Here is a 17,991-nt window from a genome sequence, read left to right as displayed (position 1 = left end):
CCTTATCCTTTAAAATGTCAAAATTAAAGAAACCCGGTGTGGTTACTGAACTCTGATCTGTGGTTTAGAACAACAGAAAGAACAGTACTTTCTTGGGTTGTTTTTTAAGTAAGCTCCACGCTCAGCATGGACTCCAATGTAGGGATTGATCTCACGACCCTGAGATCAAGACCTGAGCCGAGATCAAGAGTAGGACGCTGAACCCACGGAGCCACCCAGGTGCTCCACTTTCTTGGGTGCTAATGGGCCTTTTCCTGGGCTCTAATCACAACTGTGCTGACTGGCTGAGGTGAATTAAGTCACGTACCATGAGAAAAGCATCCCCAAGGCACAGGCCCCCCCGCAGCAGGTGGTCTATTGGTAGCTGCCATCATCAAAGAGATGGTGGGTGAAGGTTTTGAAGCACAGTGGGAACAATGAAAGCCACTCCCTTTTGGGTGTCCCTGAGCCTTCCTGCTCCCCTTCAGGAAGCCTGGCCCTTCTATACGTCAACACAGCAAAAGCAAATTAATTAAAAGCAGAACAGGGGAGGGAAAAACCAAAGAAACGAACCAGACAGTGCAACAGTAGAGCAGAAATAAAAATATGAATAAATCAAAATGTAGAATTCAGAAATAGAACTATATATAAAAACGTGAAATATGACCCAGAGAGTAAGGAAGGATTATTTAATCATGATGATGTACTAACTGATTATCAATTTTTCTTAGAGGGCAGAACCACATTGTACATCAAAATGAAACACAAAATTAGTATTTTTTTAAATTATGATTTAATACAAAAACTAAATTATAAATGTATTCCATCAAATACTTTTCTAACCTACTGAGCAAAAACTTCCCCGAAAGAGTCTGGCCATCACCTCAGCACCCATGAACACGTTTTCAGTGTCACAGTTCACACTGTGCTCAATTTCCTGGGCTGGAGCCCCTATCCTGAGTCCTTAGCCATAAGCTCCCCCAGGCAAAGCTATGGCCAACTATTTCCAAGACCCTGCCCTAGGAAGTCCCTGAACTCAACCATACTGTGCAAAAACAGGATTCACAACAGGAAGACACAGGGAGATTCAACTGTACACACACTTGAAAGTTCTACATTTTTTTTAATTGAAAGGAAAATACAGTAAGAAACATTTCTAGCACATAGTGAAGAGCTAATCTTTTGCAATATCAAGAGTTATTGGAATTCTCAAAACACTCTAAAAAGGGGGAGGCGGGGCCACCTGGGTGGTTCAGTCAAATAAGCATCTGTCTTCGGCTCAGGTCATGATCCCAGGGTCCTGGGATGGAGCCCCACATCGGGCTCCTTGCTCAACACAGCCTGCTTCTCCCTCTCCCGCTCCCCCTGCTTGTGCTCTGTCAAATGGATAAATAAAATCTTAAAAAAAAAATTATCAAAATACCATCAATAGGCTGACAGGTCAAACTGGCAAAAAGCCAGAAACACAAAAGGAAATCCTCACAGCAAACAGAGCTGAAAGCCAAGTGACCTGCCCAGCTGACATTCTGGCTCTGCCACTTACCATGGGGAGAAGTCTAACCTTCCTGAGCCTCAACTTCCCTCCTGGCCAGCAGTCAAGTGGGCAACACCACAAAACTCACAGCTGGTCTGAGGATACATGAAATGAGAAGGCTTGGCACACCCCACATCGGACCATAGTATGTGCCCAATAAATGTGAATTTCCTTTACTTCAGCCACACAAAGAGCTGATGCACCTGCAAACAATGCATTTAAACTGAAGTTCTTTAAAAAAATAAATAAATAAAAGTAAATAAAAAAATAATAAACTGAAGTTCCAATACTAGAAGACACAGGAACACAAAACATGAGTGTTGAGGGAACCCAAGGACCCTTTCTCAGCATCGTCACAATGAGAGCACAAGGACGGTGAAGCAGGTCTGACAAAGTCCAACGCCACCGGGTGGTGAAAGCCACTGGGCGGTGGCCTCTTCTCCATTCCTCTCTCCTCTGTGCTGGGGGCCGGGACAACAGGACAAGGGCCTCTTCTAGGGAGAAAATGAATGACCTCTGAGGTCTCTGCTCATTCTAAGTCAACGGAAGTTCCTTAAGCCTCACAAACAAGGTGTGAGCCTTCAGGGGAAAAAAAACTAAAAGCAAAAACATACTTCTGCTTGCAACATACTCTCAAAGCAAAGCCTGCAAGGCCCATAGCCACCTGTCCTCAAACCCTTCCATCTGGGGCCACCAGTCCTATGAAAGCAGAACCCACACTCCCGAGCACCTGCCCTCGACAGTGCCCCGAAGGGGGAGGCTGAACACACAAAGCACTCGCTTCTCAGAGAGGCAGCAGGGTGGACTCTGGAAACTTGCCAGGAGGCCAGCTGCAGATGGCCTGCTTCCAAGTCACACGTTTTCTAAAGACAGGATCAGCCTAAATTCCCTAAGCTGGCACAGGGCCCTCCCGGACCCAGCCTCGCCAGCCTCAGCAGCCTCATGCTGCCACCCTCGCCTCTCTCAAAACCCCACGGCCTGGGTGCTCTCCCCAGGCTGGGACATCAGCGCCCCTGGGTGTCTGGCAGCATGGGCACACCCCGGAGGCCACCTCCTCTGAGAAGCCTTCCCCTACGCTCCCAGGAAGGTGTGGGTCCTCCTCCTCGTGGGCTCCCTTTGGCCACACCCCTAAAATGACTGTGCAGCTGCTCCCCTGTCTCTCTGCTGGTTTCAAAGCTTCGGGCAGGCACCAGGCTAACAGGTTCCAGACACCACTGCCTGGCCAAATGCCTGGCGTGGATTAAGGATTTAAAAATCGGTTTGCTGAGTTAATTATTACTAACAACCATGTTCTAAGAGGGCAGGTTTCGGGGACAGTCCGTTCAAGACACATTAGCTACAGGTGGATTATGCTTCAGGAACAAGGTGAGCAGTGGGGGTAATGAGAAGAAGAAACTCCCTCCCATTAGGTTCCTGGCAGCAAGTCCAGGATGACCAGCCTGTGGCGTGTTGGCCACTGCAGTACTCGGTGGGGAACGGTCCATGCATAACAGTCCAGGAAAGTAAAAGAGACTTCCTCCCTCTACACTTGCCTCCCGAAGCTGAGGCCAACCACCCATAGCAGTGGCCACAGCAGCCCCCACAGGCCCTCCAGTACCTCCAGGCCCAGGCAGCCAGCCACTCAAGGCACACGATCCAAGTGTAAGGATGACCAGCAACCACCTCCCAGACAAGGAAAGACATAGGAGACATCAGGTACAGATATGAGGGAAGCTGTTTTCACTACAGGCAGCAAGACAATCTGCATTTTACTTGCCAGTCACAAAACCTCATTCTGCAGCAAATAAAGGGGGTAAGTGCCCCAAGAGACTGGAACACCCCTCACCCCACCAGGGCTAGGACTTCAAGATAAATCACAAAGCCGACAGCAGCTCTGCCAGCGACTCTGAATGAGCCAATGGAAAACAATTCCATCTTGAACAACAGCTTAATTTTCTTCTCTTTAAAAAGCAGTGGGATGAGATCTTGATCAAGTCTTCATAAACAAACAGTTCATGAGGCCGAACCCAAATGATTTAGTTATGTCCCCAGCAGGAAAACCTTCACTCATTGGTGGCTTCAAGGAGCAATAATGCTGCCCATCCATGCAGACAGCCGTGGGCACTCGTCTTCCTGTGGCTGCTTCCTGTCCACAGGCATCTGTTCCCTATAGCCCTCCCTGTGTGGGCTCCCCTCTCGATGCTGCAGAGGGCTGCTTCGTCACACCCCAGTTAGCACCAGGGACACCGAAGCTCTCCCGATCCTCCACAGAGGGTGCACTTGCCTTTGCTGACAAGCGTGCCATCAGCTCCACCCACTGATTTCCATACCCTTAATCTTTATTTTTATAGATTTACTTATTTATTTTAGAGAGAGAGAGACAGAAAGTGCATGCAAATGCAGGGAGAGAATCTCATGCAGACTCCCCACTGAGCCTAGAACCCAATGTGAGGCTTGATTCCACAGGCCTGAGACCATGACCTGAGCCAAAACCAAGAGTTGGATGCTTCAATGACTGAGCCACCCAGGCATCCCCACTAGACCCTTAAACTTAAAAGAAGACAGACACTGGGGATGCCTGGGATGCCTTGGTGGCTCAGCAGTTGAACATCTGCCTTTGGCTCAGGTTGTGATCCCAGGATCCTGGAATCGAGTCTCACATCAGGCTCCCTACAGGGAGCCCGCTTCTCACTGCATGTATGTCTCTGTCTTCTTGTCTCTCATGAATAAATTAATTAATTAATTAATTAAAGATAAAAGAAAAAAGAAGACAGACACTGCTCCTTTCTGTCATCCACGGCCTCAGAACACATCTGTCACAGAGCCAAATTTTCAAGAGGGCAGACCAGGGCTGCAACACCTAACAACATCAGAGCATCAACATAAAATTACGATTTAATGAGTACCAAACACTGTTCTAAGCTCCCGACATGCCATTCTGCTTCATAGACATCACAGCCCTATGTGCTAGGTATTATCCCCATTGCACAGAGAAGGAAACTGAGGCCCATGGCTTACCCAAGGGCTCCACTTTTACCTGACCCCAAGGCCCCTCAGTCAGCTCTGCTCCTTTGTAGCCCCAACGCAGACATCCAGAACCTCCCTAAATCCTCCTTCCTCCTGTGAAAAAGCAGACTGTCTTCGGCCATTTCCAGATGGGACCAAACCCAGGCTGAGCCAGATGCAGTGACCTGCCCAAATTGTACGGGCAAGGCCCCACCTGTTCTCTCTCCAACACCCATGTCACTCTGCATAAGGGCCCTTGGGGTCCCTCATGCTTCCTGGGGAGAATTCTGGTGGCCTCCCAGGCCTTGACCTTGACCCGTGAGGACAGAACCAGTCAGAAAAAACAAGCTATATGAGGTTCTACCACCAAGGAACACACCCTGATCTATGTGGCACCTCCCAAGTGAATTAGCCTGCTCCACACAGGGCCCCCACAAGCACCAACCACTCTGAGTCTCTTTCTCTGTTTAATGTGGTGGCTTAGACAAAAAGGACCCTGAAAAGAAAGGCATAGGATGTTCTGGAACTCAGGTACCTCGGCATTAGCAATTAATGTGGGCAGCTGCCTCTGCTCACCGAGTGTGCATTATATGTTGGGCATGGTGTTCAAAGTTCACACGCATCATCTTTGTAATCTTCACAACCCCCAGAGCTCAAGGTACCGTCATTACCACCTCACAGACAAGGAAACGAGGCCCAAAAGGTGTGTGCAATGAAGCAGCTGCGCTAGGGCCAACCTGGAGAGGACTCAGAAGTCCTTGCTCTTCCCACTGCGGCATGAGCAAGAAGCTTAGAAGAATGGGTCAATTTGCATTATGCAGAATGGAAAGGCCAACCATAAAGGTAATTTGATTTTTTTTAAAGATTTTATTTATTCATGAGAGAGAGAGAGAGAGGCAGAGACATAGGCAGAGGGAGAAGCAGGCTCCATTCAGGAAGCCCGATGCAGGACTCGATTCCGGGACTCCAGGATCACTCCCCAGGCCAAAGGCAGGTGCCAAACCGCTGAGCCACCCAGTGATCCCCCACTGAGCCACCCAGGGATCCCCGCTCCTTCACAATCTTAAGGAGGAAATGTGACCTTCACACCCATGAGCGGTTATGTTTAAAAAAAAAAAAAAAAAAAGGCACAGCTGGGACATTTTAAATTAAGGACTTTCAATGCCCCAGGGGTGGGAAGGAAAGAGAGGGCACAAACCCATAATGTTTCAGCTGCATATAGTGACCTACCAAAGTGATTCATCATAAGTATCTAAAAAGTAACTGACAGGCAACTGACAGATGAAGAAGGTACTCAGACCATGTAACAAAACCAGCACAACTTATAGTCTTAATTATTAATAAGAGAAAACCATTTGTCAAACATTCACCATGCACCAAACCTGCTACGTGCTATCACAAGCTCTACTCATCACAAGCTCACTGAAGAAACTGAGGCCAAGTAAGTCACCTAAGGTCACACAGCAAGGAACTGAGTTCACACCATCAAAGCCCGCATCAGCTTGCTGGAATGCTTAAGAATAGAGTCTAACTTGTGATCAATCATCAATAAGCTAAATGATCATCAATAAGCTAAATGTCTAACAATTTTTACACTTCTCTGTAAGTTAGAGTTCAGGGAAAAGGTTTTTAAAAATGAGATACACAAGGGGGGAAAAATAATGGAGGTTCTGGAGGTAGACTGGGTTCAAATCCTAGTTCCTCCACTTACAAGTTGTGTGACCTTGGACTAGTTTAACTCATATGCCCAAATATCCCTGGAGTAAAATGGAGACCCTATCTCCTCAGGCAAATAAAGTCTTTAGAATCATGCCTGGCATGAGTTAAGCCTCGGAAGATGTTGGCTGGTGTTACTTCTTCCTGGGCCCTAGATAGGGCCAGCCAGCTCAGGCCCACTATTTTAGCAACTCATTTGCATAAACAAAGCCAGACTCAGCCACTTCGTGTCTGCCAGCCTCACTGTATGGTTTCTTCCTGTCACTAACATCTCTCCTCACACAGGCTCTGTGGCACTAAGCTCGGGGCCTCAATTTCCCATCTGTAAAATGAGGTGATTAGCCCAGCTGATCTACCTGAGGTTCTGGCAGCTTGGCAGTCTAGAAATTCTTAGCAATTCAGGTCCTAGAGATTTCATAACCACCCTAAAACAAACATTAACAGATAATATGCACTCCATTTGCCTAAAATCTTCTTTTACATATTATGTATAAATGCCTATTTTTTTTAATGCCTATTTTGATGGCAAATCTTCTGCAAGGTCCCAAGCGCCATGAGCACCCACAATATACTGGGCAGGCATCTCCTGTGTTAAGGCTGAGGACATGATGGTCAGAAGCTTTGACCGACAGGGCAGACAGATTCCAAAACCAGCCACTCTGATAGGCAGGTCCTCTCTGTCAGAGAGGACTTCAGCAGAGCACTGGTGAGAGGATGTGTAGGCATGAAAGAACTTCGCCCACTGGACAGAGGGGAGTAGGGCAGCTGGTGGGAGGGATTGATGGAGGGATGGAGAGGAATGGCTGGATCCAGAGGCCAGGCAAGGCAGTGCCAATGCTGGTGTGAGAGGATGGGCTGGGGGCGCATTATGGAAACTGTTTCACAAGCAGGAAGCCAGCCCAGCTCAGCATGAAGCAAAGCGCTGGGCAGGAACCTGCTGGGACCACGGAGGGCAGTAAGGTGAGCTGAACCTCACCCAGTGACCTGGTGCAGTCTGAATCTCACCCATGCCTCTCGCCAGTCGGGTAACCCTGGACCAGTCACTTTACCTCCTTTAGTGTTTCCCAATGTTTCATTCACTCAGTAACGCTAATGAGACAAGTTCTCATTAGGGCTAGGCATCAGGTGGAGCCCACAGTCTACAGGGATCAAATATATACAACAAAGACAGCCTGGGGGGGCGGGCGGGTGAGGGGCAAACCAGGCACAGCAGGGGGTTAAGAAGTGGGAAGAAGTCATACCCAAACCTGAGGCAGGGGCTGGTACTGGCCACATAAACTGGGCAAGAGGCAGTGTTCCAGGACTGCTGTAGGACTAGCCAAGTCCAGGCAAAGCACCTAGTGGTGTGCAGATGCAACCCACCTGTAGAGGGAGGGGATCTGGGTGGCTCAGCTGTTTGAGCACCTGACTCTTAGTTTTGGCTCAGGTCAGAATCTCCCGGTCCTTATATTAAGCCCCATGAGGCTCCACGCTCAGTAGGGAACCTGCTTGAGATTCTCTTTCCCTCCACCCCTTCCCCTGCTCATGTTCTGGTGCTCTCTCTCCCTCTCAAATAAATAAATTTTTTTAAAAAATAAAAAATAAAGGAAGTCAAGACAACAGCAAGGTGCTAATATCCTTCTTGCTGACAGGGTCCTAAAGATGCAACCCTCCTCAACTAGCCTCAGTACATAAAATACGTCATGCCCAGGAGCCTCCTGCCATAGAACTTTCCAAAGCAAAGCTTTCAATTCCATTACCGAGAAATGGTGCTGTACAATTTCAAGGCAAAAAAAGTGGGGTATTTTTGGCCGGGTAGGACTCCAGCCCCTAAATGCCCACTGCCCCAGCGGGGTCCGGAGCCCGCGGGGCCAGGCCTCCTGCTTCCTGAGGCTTCCACATCATGGCCTCACCCCCGCAGCTTCCTCCTGGCAGCTCGGGGCCCAGGGAGGGCGGCCTGTGGCGCACCCCCGACACACCAGCTCCCGACACACCCGCTCAGCGCCCCGTTCCCCGCCCTGCGGGAAGGATCCCCAGGCCCCGTCTCTCCAGCCTCTCCTGCACAGAGAGGATCTGCGGCCCGGGCGAGGGGGTCTCTGAGGCCAGCGGAGTCCCTGGCCCCGGGACAGGGAGTCTGAGAACCTGGGGGTTCTGTGGTCTGGCAGCGGTTCCAAGAACCGAGGTCGGGCGCTCCGAGAGGGAGGGGAGTCGAGGGCCCCAGACGCCGGCTGCCCCCAAGCGCAGGGGTCCCTGGTCTGGAGGGTTCCCGAGGTGGGAGGGGCCGGGGGTCGGGGCCCCCCGGGATGCTGGGCAGGATCGCGGGGTGGAGAGGATCCCGGGGGTAGGGGTCCCAAAGTGGAGGGGTCTCCCGGGAGGGGGGGCTCTAGGCCCCCAAGGATGGGGTCAGAGACCTCGAGGGTAGAGGGGCCGGCGGGGCGGCGGCGCGCGCCGGGCCAGCCCCTCTCCCGCCGGGAGCCCGGTGCATCGCAGCACAAAACTTTCCGTCAAGTTCCGGAAAAGGAGCGTGTCAGCGCGCGCGCCTCTCCGAGGGCCGGCAAGCCACGCGCCCCCGGGCCCCGCGAGGTCACCGGGCCCCACGCGCTCCCCCGGTGCGGGGCGGGGAAGCGGCGGTCGCGCGGCGAAGGGTCGCCCAGCCGGGCCCCGAGCCCGCGCGCCCCGGCCCGGCCCGGCCCGGCCCGGCCCGCCTCCCGCTCCCACTCCCGCCGACGCAGCAGCAGGTGGCACCGGCCCCCCTGCTTCCCTCCCTCCCGGCCCCCGCCAGACGCCCCCAGTACCGGAGTCAGCGCGGCTCCGACGCCATCCCCGGGGCCGGCGGGCGCGCAGCCCAGACCCCGGGACCCGCAACTTGCGCGACGAGGACGCGGGGCGCGCCGCAGGCGGTGGGCCGGGCGGGCAGGTGCGCGCGAGCCGCCCGCGGCCAACAGCGGCGCGCGCCCTCGCCCCGCCCCGCGCCCCCGCCCCGCCCCGCCCCGCGCCCCCCGCCCCGCCCCGCCCCGCGCCCCGCCCCGCGCCCCCGCCCCGCCCCGCGCCCCCGCCCCGCCCCGCGCCCTCGCCCCGCTCCGCGCCCCGCGCCCCGCGCCCCGCCCCTCGCCCCTCGCCCTCGGCTCGCCCCGCCCCCTGCCGGCGGCCGCCGCTCTTCCGCCCGGCCGCCGCCCCGCCCCCGCCCCGCCCCCTGCCGGCGGCCGCCGCTCTTCCGCCCGGCCGCCGCCCCCCGCCGCGCCGCCGCCACCGCTGCTCGCGCTCGACGTTCTCCCTGCTGCCTGCCACTCCTCAGCCGCTCGCCCGCCGCCCGCGGGTTCCGGAGCGCCGTCGCCGCCCCTCTCCTCTCCCGAGGGCCCAGTGGAGCCGCGAGGGGAGGCCGGAGGGCAACTCCGGGTCCGCCCGGCCCCGGGGACACCTGCCAGGGGCCTCCGTACCTGGTCGGCTCCACCCGCGGCCATCTTGGAAGTGGGAAGCGGCCGGGAGGGGGAAGGGGCGCGAGCGGGCAGGGACCAGGCCTGGGGAGCCGAGCGGCGGAGCGCATCGATGGGCGCCCCTGGCCCCGGGCAGCTGTGCGGAGCGGCCGGCCGGCCCGGGACGTGCGGCCCGGGGGACGTGGCTTCGGCGGCCGCCCGGCCCGGCCTTAGTCTCTCGGCCTGTGAAGCGGGCCTTTCTGCCGGTTCTCCCGGGAGCAGCTGTTGTATGGTGCCTCGCGCCGGAGTTCCCACACCTGGCTGCACTTTGGTGCTGCCGAAGGATTTGGGGAATCCGACTCCGGTGCGCGTTAAATCACGGCTTCCGGAGACAGTGGGGTGCAGTGTGGGGACCCCTGGCCTCACGCTTCTGTGCGCTCTCTGGGGTCAGTAGTGCAGAAGCAGAGGCCGGGTCTGTGATAAAGCCGTGCAGCGTGGGCGATGAGGTCACGCCCCGGGCCCCAGGGCGGGACCGGAGCCGAGGGTCGGAAGCCAGCCGCCCTCCCCGACCGCCTCCCAGCGCCGCGCGGAGCCCCCGAGGGTCTAGGCTGCCGGCGCCAGGGCGGGTTTATCGTCTGGGCCTGGCACCTGGTCGGCACTTATTGTTGCGTTCTCTTCCGGGGCCGGCAAGAGCAGAGGACGAGCCTCAGTGGCTGGGACCCCGGAGCCTGAGGGCTGTCACTGGCAGAGAGCTGGATCAGCTGGATCGGAAGGAGGATTTGAACTGGGAGAGCGGTCAGGGGCCGGAGGATGGCCTCTCCTTTGCAGAAGGCATCTAGAAGCATGTGCTGGAAGATGCATTTGTTCCAGCCATGGCCATAAACCTTGTTTCTCCTGCCTGCGAGCTAGTCCTAGGGGTAAAAACTCTTAGAGCCTACTATTGGTTATGATGGCAGGAGGGGTGAGAAATTGTTAAATGGCAGTCTCTTAAGAGAATATATTAACACCCTTTACGGTGCCTGGTGCGTAACAGAAGCTTTACAAATGCTGACTTTCCTGGGTGGTTTTCAGCAAAAATGTTGGGTCTCCTTCAAACCCCAACACCATTTCCATTTATTTTTAGAAAACACTAACAAGAAAGTACAGACTTGCTTCAGGCCTGACTTAATTAGCAGTGTAATAAATAGGATTAATAACTCTGCGTTTACAGTGTTCCTTGCACCTCCCCCAAATCCCTTCTTGCCCTCATTCTGAGTCCTAGGGTTTTAAAGCCCCACAATGACTGGGAACCATTGTTCTGAATCCAGAACCAAAAAAAAAAAAATTATGGCCCACAGATTTACATTTGGCGCCCTCTGTCTGCCTCTTCCTCACCCTCTCCCCATCCTGCCGCCCGCGCCCTGCTCCCTGCCCCAGCACAGAGTCCCTCCCTGGGGTCCATCAGACACTTACACCCTCAGTGTGCCAAACAATTAAAAATACAAGGAACAAGATAAGCTGTGTGGGCATCTGCACTTGTGTCACCTGTGAGACCCTCGGCGCCTCCCAGCACCCATCTGTGACACAGAGACAACTGTGGCAGGGTGGTCAGTGCCGTGTCCCCCTCTGCTGCCTCACTGCTGACTGCCTTCGCAAAGTCGTGCAGACTGAACCCCGAGATCCACAGAAGGATTCTCAGCAGCATTGCTCCTTTGAGGGCTGCCAAGCTGTTGCTTGATGTAGACAAGCACCGGCTGTCAGGGTCCTCTGCTCAGTGCCAGGCCCAGCACTGACTGACCGGTCCTTGGCTGTGTCCAGAAGCCTTTCACCATCTACAAGGCTTACGGCACCTTCGCCACCCAAGATGTGTGAGGATTAGAGACAAAGTAAGTGGCAGTGACAGGTAAATGTAAAAAATTGCCTGGCTTTGTAAGTTTGTGGCACGTTTGGGGAGCTCTTGGCACCTCCCCTGTCATACAATGTGCACAAAGTGTGTTGTCAACCGGCCAAGGTGAGGGGGCACATGAGCCTCCCAGACAGCCCACGGAGGGACTCACATCTGACCTCTGAGCCTCCCTGGGCTCAAAAGCAGGAGCAGGTGCCTGATATCCATGGAAACCACCCTCTGCTGGGCCCTGGCCACACAGGAGTGATTGACAGCCCAGAGTTCCTGCCCTCACAGGTCCCCAGTCCCGAGGGGCAGATGGACATGTCACTTCACAAATTCAGCCACATCTTGCAAGGAAAACAATGAACTGACCAGATGCAGACCCCAGAAGGGTCACAAGCACAGTGTCAGGACCCCTACAGGTCCCCAAGCCCATCCTTCAGAGGCGAAAATTGGGGCCCAAAGTGTAGGTGGGGTAGGAGGTGGGCACAGGATGAGGTCGGAGGCCTCTTGTCCTGTAAAACCCCTTTGCATCTCTTTCAGGAGATACAGGGATCAAGTCTCCCAAACACACGTTTTGCTCCTGACTTCCCCAGCCCCCTGAATGTGAGCTCCATAAATATTTGTTGAATGGATGCATAAATGCTGCTCACAGCTGCACCTGTACCTGTAGCCATCCCAGGTGCCCTGTGCTGTCCTGGCTGTTGCATGCCATTACCACAGTCGAGCCCCATAACCTGCCAGGCTGGCACAGTGATTCGCATTTTGCAGGTAAGGAGACAAGCGCTGCGCAGGGAGGCTGTTCAGTCCACGGTTCGCTGCTTGTTCTCCGCTGTCCAGAAGGCCTTGCCCGCTCACCCTCCTCCCTCCCTGCCTCCCTGTCGTCAGCCTCTGTTCAGAGCCACCAGGGCCAGACCATCCCCACAGGTCAAAGGCAGATCGCACAGCCTCCATTTATTCCAAAAACGAGTTTCTCCTCAGCCCAAGCGTTTTCAGAAATCCACCAGAAAGCTTACCCTTTCTGCCTTTACTCCTTGGAGTGTTAACTCCTTCACCGCAGAAGTGGGGCATTCACTTCTTGGAAAACAATGCCTGGAATTTGCAGTTCTTTTGATGCTTCTGGAAACTGAGCCATATAATAAGAAATTTAAAATAAATAGAAACAGAGGCAGAGGGCAGCCCGGGTGGCTCGGCGGTTTAGCACCACCTTCAGCCCAGGGTCTGATCCTGGAGACCCGGGATCGAGTCCCACATCAGGCTCCCTGCATGGAGCCTGCTTCTCCCTCTGCCTGTGTCTCTGCCCCTCTCTCTCTCTCTCTCTCTCTCTCTCTTTCTCTCTCTCTCTCACTGTGTCTGTCATGAATAAATAAATAAAATATCAAAAAAAAAAAAAAAAAAAAAGGCAGGGAATGCCCAGGAGCACTGGAGGTCAGCCTTCCCACACCCTCAGGCCCAGAGAAGACAGCCAGGGAAACAAAGATGGAAAGGTGTCAGAATGGACCAGGGAAGCCACCAACAAGCCCCTGCACTTGGGGGCAAGAAGCAGCACTCAGATCCCCACCACCAGAGCCATCAACTGGTATTTGGCAGTTTTAACAGGTGCACTCACAAGCTTCCTACCTGCAGTCAATTAAACTCCGTGAATGCAGGGAGGCAGAACTTTTAGTAGCAACACTTTCATGAACAAGAGAAGGCATGGCTCCAGCCAAGGAGGAAGCGAAAGAAAACAAGTGTAACACACAGAATGTCTCCGGTCTATTGGTACACTTGAAAGGAGCTATTCTTACCCCAAAATTCAGGCAAAAACTATTCTAAGAAAGATGTTCACTGGTGTTATTTGCAATAGTGAAATGGACATAACATGAATGCCCGATCATGAGGGAAGATTAAATGGAGAGACTTATATGCAGCCATTAAGAAATGTTTAAAGAATTTATTACAGCACAGGAGAAATGCTTAAGTTATTAGGGTAATACTGAATTTTAAATAAAGTATAATGAAAGAATATGGAATATGTATCATCTACAGGCATGAAGAGAAAGAAACACTGATATGAATATTGGAACACACCTGATTGTCTTCTGTCCCTATATATTTAGAAACTTTTAGATTTCCCCACAAGTATATGCTCTGTTTATAATGACAACATGCTGGGATGTTTAGGTGGCTCAGTGGTTGAGCATCTGCCTTTGGCTCAGGGCATGATCCCAGGGTCCTGGGATCGAGTCCCATGTCAGGTTCCCTGCAGGGGGCCTACTTCTCCCTCTGCCTTCTCTGTGTCTCTCATGAATAAATAAATAAAATCTATCTATCTATCTATCTATCTATCTATCTATCTATCTATCTATCTATCTAATGATGATGTACTAAGATACTCACTGCTGGATAACCAGCAGACTTTGAGAAGCACAGTAAACCATCAGATGAGGGCTCTGTGTCCAGGGCCCTTCTTCTCAAAGCCTCAAGATAAGCAAAGCAAGACCTGTTCAGCGCTCATGCTGCAAGAGGTTAGGGAGACCATGCACAGCCAGACAGCCCAACACAGCAACGTGACTGTGGTCTGTGTGACCCACCCTCTGTGACAGCGTCTCTAGCCACCCTAGTGACCCCTATGATGCCGAACTGTTGCCCCGTTTTACTGGGAACAGTGAACCCAGGTGGACCTGGCCCCAAATCAAAGGTCACTCATTCCCAGAGCATCTCATGGAAATTATGGGAAAAAGTGAGCTTATAATGAAACCAAGAGACCCTGCAAATTAGGGAATGCATGGCCTTGCTGGGGCGAGGGGGGAGACCCAGGAGACCCCCTGTGGGCTCCTGGTTAGTGAATCTTTCGAGGTGTCCAGGGCCAGACGTCTTGAAGTTTCTAGGTATGAAGGGAACAGTGGCCAGGGTGAGTCTCCACACTCCTGCACAGCACAGTGGGATTTTCCAAGTAGTCTTGTGTTTTTGCTTTGTTTAAAGATTTTATTTATTTATTTATTTTAAATTTTTATTTATTTATGATAGTCACACAGAGAGAGAGAGAGAGAGAGAGAGAGAGAGGCAGAGATATAGGCAGAGGGAGAAGCAGGCTCCATGCACCAGGAGCCCGACCTGGGATTCGATCCCGGGTCTCCAGGATCGCGCCCTGGGCCAAAAGCAGGTGCCAAACCGCTGCTCCACCCAAGGATCCCAAGATTTTATTTATTTATTCATAAGAGACACAGAGAGAGAGAGAGGCAGAGACACAGGAAGAGGAAGAAGCAGACTCCCTGCAGAGATCCCAATGTGGGACTCAATCCCAGGACCCCGGAGATCACGCCTTGACCAGAGGCAGATGCTCAACCACTGAGCCAAATAGCCTTGTTTTTTTAAAGACATCACCCAGTTGCCTGCTGCTGTCACCATCAGAAAGCACAGCCCGGTTTGGAAGCTGCGGGGTCAGGTCCCATGTGGATGCTGCAAGAGGAGAGTGCAGGAGCAGCTCCTCCTCACACACTATGATCCTCCGAGGGGCACCCCTCCTGGCCACACATGTGCCTCTGTCATTGGGCCTGAGGGCTCTCCGGGTTCACACAACTACCTGGGGTTGTCCTCACAAATGAGCCTTTGCACCTGCTCTGCCCTGTACCCAGAACCCCCCCGACTCCCTTCTTGCTCCAATTCCTGGTCATCCAGTGAGTGGCTCCTGACATTACCCCAGGTACTGCCCACACCATCCCACCCCGCTTACACCTGTGCTCATCTCCAGGCCACCCTCTCAGATACACTCTTGCCTTGTAGGGTCTCTGTACAGTCCCCCAGGTCCCACAGCCAGGAGGGCAAACGGCAAAGCCATACTGAGCCCGGCACCAGGAATATGTCCACTCCCTTCATCCTGGCACCTGCCTTTGTCACAGAGAGGAAACTGAGGCTCAGGCCGGGGGACCTTCGAGCCCAAGGCCCCACAGCAGCTAAGTACACAGGCAGGATTTGAACCTAGGCCCTCTAGCTCCAGAGCACTGCTCTGGGCCACCATATTATCGAGTGAACTCACCTCCTGCCCCTGGGTCGGGGGCACACCCACACAACACTCACCCCTCTCTGAGCCTTGGTTTGTTCACCTGTAAAACGGAGATGACCCTGGGTTGCTACATCCTTGGGCTCCTGGGAGGACTTGGGCAGATGGGGCCCCTGGAGAGAGGAGGGCTGGAGGGGGATCAGGGAGGTGTATAGGAGGGAACACAGGCAGCAGCACTCAGATGAGGTGAGTGAGTGCTTCCAGGGCACATGGACTCAAGTCTGTATTCTGAGGGACACAGAGTCCACCCAGCCTGCCTCAGCTCCCCACCAGGGCTCCAAGCAGATGTCTGAACTGAACATAAGCTTCTTCTATGTTCTTCTACATAGAAGAAGCCCAAGAGGGCCCCTCTAGTGCCCCTGGGGCTTAGGCAGGGAGACCAGTAGGGTGAGGAAAGAGGCCCAGGCTCAGAGCCAGGAGACTGGGGGCCCCATCCCAGGTGTGCGGCTCACTACACCTGAGTGACGATGGGGGCGGTGCATATAGCACGCCTGCTGGGAGGCCCCTCTGTTTCCACCACATCAACCTGGCCCTGGCGGGAAGCTCAGCAAGGCTTTGGGCAACCCGTGGAGGGTCTGGATGCCCATTTTATGCTTGGCCCACCCGAAGCAGTGGGACCTTTGTTTGAGAGCGCTGCGGGAGCACCCTCCCCACTGCAGACTCCACCGGGCGGGGCGGGGCGGCGGTGCTCCCTGTCCCTCAGGATCTGCGTCTAGGAGGAGCGCAGTGGCTCCCAGAGGAGGGCCGGACTGGGGGGCCTCACCTGAAGGGGGGCTCACCTTAGGGCAGGGGTGGGGGGGAGGAGGCCACATTGGTCCCTTCTGACCCCCCCTTGGGCTCCACTGCTGAGCGAAAACCCCACTTTTCCTGCTTCTGACAGACTTGTTTTCATCTTTCGAGCAATTTTAATGATGGAAAAAGTCCAATCTGTACAAAGCAGGGTGCAGGTTACAGTGAAGCCCCTAGGCCCACGGCCCCCGCCTCATGCTGCTGTGTCCGGTTTCCCCTGAGCCCTTTCCAGTATAGCTCAGATCACAGCTAGTTCGTGCACATCTCCAGCGCCTGAGCTTTTTCCTGTCACGTTTATGTGTCTCGATTACCAGCAGACAAAGGTTGAAGCCGGTGAAGAGGTAAAGAGCACTTTGGGGACCATGATGGTCTCATCGGTGTCACCCCCATCACAGACACGGTCAGTCCTTCCTGAAGTGTAGGTACAATACTGCCTGCATACCTGACCAATTTAACAAGAATTCCTCAGTATTTCTAATGATCTTTAAAAAGGTCTTTTTAAGGCGCGTGGGTGGCTCAGTGGTTGACTGTCTGCCTTTGGATCAGGTCATGATCCCGGGGCCCTGGGATCGAGTCCCACATCAGGCCCCCAACTCTCTGTCTCTCATGAATAAATGAAATATTAAAAAAAAATTTTTAAAATAGGATTTCCTGGGTGACTCAGCAGTTGAGCATCTGCCTTCAGCCCAGGGCGTGATCCTGGAGTCCCAGGATCGAGTACCACATCGGGCTCCCTGCATGGAGTCTGCTTCTCCCTCTGCCTGAGTTTCTGCCTCTTTCTCTCTGTGTCTCTCATGAATAAATAAATAAAATCTTTTAAACAAATAAATAATTTCAAAATTAAAAAATAATAAAAATATCTTTTTATCGTGTTGAAATCAGGATCCAAAGGCCACAAACTGCTCGGAAGATCTCATACACTCTCTTCTAATCTAGATAGATCTTGCCTTCGTTTTTCCTGTGCTGTGTATTTGTGGGTGACACCGGATCGCTTGTCCTGTAGAATTTTCCGCACAATGGACTTGGCTGGTTACAGCCTGCTGGTGGCATTCAATGAGCTCCCTCCACCCTTATTTCCTATAAATTCAGACTTTTATCTCAAGCAGTGGTTCCCAGTCAAGGGCAATTTTGCCCCCCCGAGGACATTTGGCCGAGTCGTCTGAAGTGGGTCTTGGGAAGCTCTGTGTTGGGGATGGAGGCAGGGCCAGGGGTCCCTCCCAGAGTCCAAGTGTGCACTTCTTACATGTCCCACCCGGAGTGGATGGCTCCCCTCACTTTGAGCCAAGTCACCTTGGACTAGCAGGCCCTGTGCTGTCAGCATCACCAGCTGCTGGTTTACTGCCGTCATTAGGGCTGCAGAGTGGTGAGACCTGTTACTTTTCGTTGTAATGCAGTTATGATTTTTTTTTTGCAGTTATGATTTTAATGCTCCTTCGCACATAGTTCACAAAGGGCTTTCCCATCCAGGATGGAATAGCCAAAGTCGCTGCCATGCTGGAGGCAGACTGATTATCTCTGAGTGATTTTTCTCCAGATGAGGAGACGGGTCAGAGCAGGGGAGTGATTTGCATAAGACCCCATAGGTCAGCAGTAGCACCTGGCTAAGCCAAGGGGTGGTCACCTGGCTAGAGCTCCATTCACATCAGCATGCGGTGCTTATCAAACTGTAGGGAAGGGAGCAAATGCC

General features: G+C 53.3%; 1 protein-coding gene across 9 annotated transcripts in view; it reads right to left on the bottom strand.

The window, feature by feature from the left end:
- The window catches only part of TBC1D14 (TBC1 domain family member 14), a 107,201-nt gene extending 97,417 nt beyond the window's left edge, over positions 1-9,784 (bottom strand). For 6 of the 9 annotated variants that reach the window (XR_012019348.1, XM_072802798.1, XM_072802815.1 and 3 more), the window contains exon 1: positions 8,989-9,122. The gene's annotated coding sequence lies outside the window, so the exon portion shown is untranslated. Of the gene's footprint in view, positions 1-8,988; positions 9,135-9,630 lie in introns of those variants that run through there. The other 3 variants (XM_072802817.1, XM_072802808.1, XM_072802853.1) reach the window with 3 other exon arrangements.
- Positions 9,785-17,991: the final 8,207 nt, after the last annotated feature.

The sequence above is a fragment of the Canis lupus genome, chromosome 2 (genome assembly GCF_048164855.1).
Source record: "Canis lupus baileyi chromosome 2, mCanLup2.hap1, whole genome shotgun sequence".
NCBI lineage: Eukaryota > Metazoa > Chordata > Mammalia > Carnivora > Canidae > Canis > Canis lupus.
This window is presented reverse-complemented; position numbering and strand designations above follow the sequence as displayed.